This window comes from Tripterygium wilfordii, chromosome 12 (genome assembly GCF_013401445.1).
Source record: "Tripterygium wilfordii isolate XIE 37 chromosome 12, ASM1340144v1, whole genome shotgun sequence".
Taxonomy (NCBI): Eukaryota; Viridiplantae; Streptophyta; class Magnoliopsida; order Celastrales; family Celastraceae; genus Tripterygium; species Tripterygium wilfordii.
The window spans coordinates 3,798,964-3,803,470 of NC_052243.1; the positions used below are offsets into that span (position 1 = coordinate 3,798,964).

General features: G+C 34.0%; 1 pseudogene; it reads left to right on the forward strand.

Moving 5' to 3' along the window:
- The first annotated feature begins 2,079 nt into the window (after positions 1–2,079).
- On the forward strand, positions 2,080–4,031 carry LOC120011584 (annotated as a pseudogene).
- Positions 4,032–4,507: the final 476 nt, after the last annotated feature.

Below are 4,507 nucleotides of genomic sequence, written 5' to 3' on the forward strand. Positions count from 1 at the left end.
TAATAATATTATCGGACCAACCCAATAAACACCGGATCATCGGGTTGGGAGCTTCGACCCCGATTTACACCCCTAATTAAATTGAAGCTTAGTTCGTGGGGTTGTTAGACTGGTTTTTTTTTTTTTTTTAAAGGCCCACAGGCCACACACACGTTAAGTCATGTCCGAGGGGCATGAAGGTCACCACAGCAGATGAAAAACTACCCAAATCTTAAATCTCCTGGTGAGAATAGAACTCTGAACCTCAAGGTGTTGGGCAGATAACCGTCGTTAGGCTGGTCTTGGTATTGAATTTAGGCCCTATAATAATCAACATTATCTTTTTAGGTGTATTCGACTTTATCTTTTGCTTTCGCATCATTTTGTGGAAAAAAATGTACATACTCCTCAAATTCAGCAATAATTATAATCAACACTATCTTTTTAGCATGCTCGGGGGTATGTTAGTATTTTTAATTCAACAGACGCCGTTATAGCTCCTTCGAGAGTCAACAAATTTTTTATTTTATTTTTCAAAATTATGGCTCTAATTGGTAGAGCAGAAATCTTGATTTTCAATGGTATCGGAAATATTATGAAAAATATGCTGAGCTTAAAGCTGTGAAATATGTTATAAGGTGTTTGGTGAACTAAAAACTGACGTTAACGGAAAAACTGTTGAAATAAAGTATTATAATATTATTTTTATTTTTATATTAAAATTAATCTAATAAATATAATTCTTATTAAAATTAATTTTAAGTATTAATTAATAAATATTTTTAATTTTTAATTAATAAAATATTGATATTTCTTTATTTAAAGTATTATAACTGTTAAAATATTTTTATAATATTAAAACTGTTAAAAATAATTTTAAGTATTAAAATTATATTTAAGCAAATAAATATAATTTATCATAAAAATTAATTATAATTTGTTTTTATGTCAAAACTGAAATTAATGTTTTAAATATTAATAAAAAAGTAAAAGAAATTAATGTAAAGAAATTTGTAGGACCCACATTATTAAAATGTAATTATGATGTGGGGTCCACATCATTAAAAAACACACAAACAGATAGTATATAAATACCTAGTATTTGCTATAACGAATACAATGATTTTTTCATCTAAACAAAAATCAAATTTATCGAGATCAAAATATTGAATATTTTGATTAGTTTGTATTCGACGGTATAGAATTGTCATACTTTTTTAGGTTAATTGTATTTTTCATCATCGAAAGATAAGGGTCGTTCACTTTTAGCATCCCAAAGATTTTTTGTTACAATGTCATCATCCAATGCTCCAAAATTAAACAATTTAAGGACTCGGTTAGATTTAACACACAATTCCGATCAGGGTTCCCGTTGACGTGGCATTAAGTCAACAATTTTTGGTCAAAAATGCTTATGTGATTGCTTACTAGAAGCCATATAAGTAAATCAAAAGAAAAAATAAAGTAATAACAAAGCAATACGCCAAGGACACATAAGCTGGATGCTCAAATAATAAAAAAAATAAATAAAAGAAAATTATCATATGAATTCTAAAACCCAGGAAAAGGAGAGAGTTATAGAAAAATCGTTGATGGACAAATGCATGACTTGGAGATCCGAGAGACGTGGAGCTCGTGAATTCGACGATGGAGAAGGGGTTGATTTGTCTCCTCTCCTCTCACTTGGACACACTCAACATACACTTGTAGTATGTTATAGGCGAGTTCTTGAATATTCAAATATTTCACTATCTATCAGTGCAGGCCAGCCATTGTTTATCAAATCAAAACGCCCCACATGGGTTAACTTAGGCCATTGCCTTTATTAATTTTAAGGAGGATCGCACTAAACTTAAACATCGGTTTACGGATCCCAATTATTTTTTCTCAATTATCTCAAATGTTCGGATGTACACACCAAATTTCATATGAATCATATAAAACATATGGAGCCCACGATTTTATATAGATTATGTGCGTTCATCACAATATTTGGGATAGGAGTGTACAATCGATTACAATAAGTTTTTTTTTATATGAATTTAATTGACCAATCAATTAGTTATCGATATTTATTTCACTCTTAAATATGAGTTCTGCTTAAAAGTTTCTCACATCTCCGGTGGCTTTGTAAGAATAAAACGATGGTGCCTATTCTCATCTTTGTCCTTGTAGCTCTCCCTATCATCCTTTTGTTTCCCTTCCTAACCCACAAATCTAATGACAAAGTTCATCTCCCTCCCGGCCCCAAAGGTCTTCCCTTGATTGGTAACCTTCACCAACTTGATAACTCAGACCTTCCGCGCTATCTATGGAAACTCTCCCAAAAATATGGTCCACTTGTGTTCTTAAGATTAGGGTTTAAGCCAACTCTTGTAGTTTCATCTGCTAAGATGGCTAAGGAGGTTCTGAAAACTCAAGATCTTGACTTCTGCAGTCGCCCTATGTTACGTGGTCAGCAAACTTTGTCTTATAATGGCTTAGACCTGGTTTTCTCACCATATGATGCTTATTACAGGGAAATTAGGAAGATTTGTGTTGTACATCTCTTTAGCTCTATTCGAGTCCAGACTTATCGTCCGATTCGAGAGTCTGAGCTTTCTCTTATGCTTAAAAAGATATCCAAATCAGCTGAGGTTGATGCCTCTAAACCTTTTAATTTGACTGAAGCAATGATGTCTCTCACTAGTACTATAATTTGTAGAATTGCTTTGGGTAAGAGGTATGAAGATGAAGGAGTTGAGAGAAGTAGGTTTCAAAGTCTACTTAATGAGACTCAAGCTTTGTTTGTGGCTAACTTTTTCTCAGACTATTTTCCTTATATGAGTTGGGTTGATAGGATTACTGGTTTGCTCTCTCGTCTCGAGAAAAATTTCAAGGAATTCGATGAGTTCTACGATGAAATCATCAAGGAACACCTTGATCCTAAGAGGCCGAAGCCAGAGCGCGAGGATATTCTTGATGTTTTACTTCAAATTTGGAAGGATCGTTTGTTCAAAGTTGATCTCACCTTAGATCATATTAAAGCAGTGCTAATGGTAATCTCGTTATGAATATTCACTTTTGTTTCTGGTGGACTTATAATCTCATATCACTTGGAGAATACCAAAACAATGTGGTTTCTAAGAAAAACTCATGCTTCTCTTAATCAATAAATGTTTATTCTTACTCAAGTATCGTTGAGTGAGACAGCCCCTAGAAATAAAACGTGTGGATCCGGTTTACACATTCAACCTTCCAACCCACCACGAACAATATTTCTTGATAGTTTCTTCTATTACAACTAATTCATCTTCTTTCCCATTAATCTTGTAGAATGTTTTTGTCGCCGGAACAGACACAAGTGCAGCAACTGTGATTTGGGCCATGACGTTTCTGATGAAGAACCCAACCACCATGAAGAAAGCACAAGAAGAGATAAGAAGCTTTGTAGGGGAAAAAGGTTTTGTAGATGAAGATGATAGTGCAGCAACTTCCATACCTCAAAGCAGTAGTGAAAGAGACAATGAGAACACAGACCACAGCTCCACTATTAGTCCCAAGAGAAACACCTCAAAAGTGTAAGCTAAATGGCTATGAAATCCCAGCCAAAACCTTAGTTTTTGTCAATGCATGGGCCATTGGAAGAGACACTGAAGTCTGGGAAAACCCAGAGGAGTTCAACCCGGAAAGATTCATCGATAACCCGATCGACTTTAAAGGGCAAGATTACGAGCTGATACCATTTGGAGCTGGTAGAAGAATTTGTCCAGGTTTATATATGGGAGCTGCAACAGTGGAGCTTTCACTTGCTAATCTTCTCTACAAATTTGATTGGAAAATGCCAAATGGGATGACGATTGAAGACTTGGACACAGAGGGACTTACTGGTATTACTGTGCATAAGAAAAATGCTCTGTGCCTTGTGCCTACCAACTATCTGTCTTGATGGGCACAAGAACAAGCACAAAATGCTTTGGTTCCAGTATTTTGCTTGATTAATTACGTGTAATAATGAAGCCTACTACTGTACTAAATACCAATTGTGCTAAATAAAATTTGAGTTTTCTTTTAAGTGTTCACAATTATAAGAAAATTTCTACATGAACTGGCCAGTTCCAAGGGATTGGGGATCGGACTACAATTCTTTTAGTTACAATTCACTATAGTTTCCTCTAAAATCATATTAATTTGTGGATTAAAATGTGTTAGTGAGTATTTTTGTTCTCATTATGTTAGAATATAATAGATTTTGAAGAAAAAATCTTTATCTTTGTTATGTAACCAAGAAAAACACCATCAGACTTGCCTATTTTAGACAGCCAAGTTTGACCTAAACTCAGGTCAAAAAAGCACTGGGGATCGAACCAAAGAAATTATGTAGGCATAAGCCTTTTTGCCAAAATCGATAACCAACTAGGCTATCCCAATTTAGGTAAAAAAAACTCATAAACCCTAAACAATAAATCATAAATCCTACATACTAAATTCTAACTCCTAATATGTCATGCACAAAAAAAGGAAAACCCAATGATTTTAACATTATTTT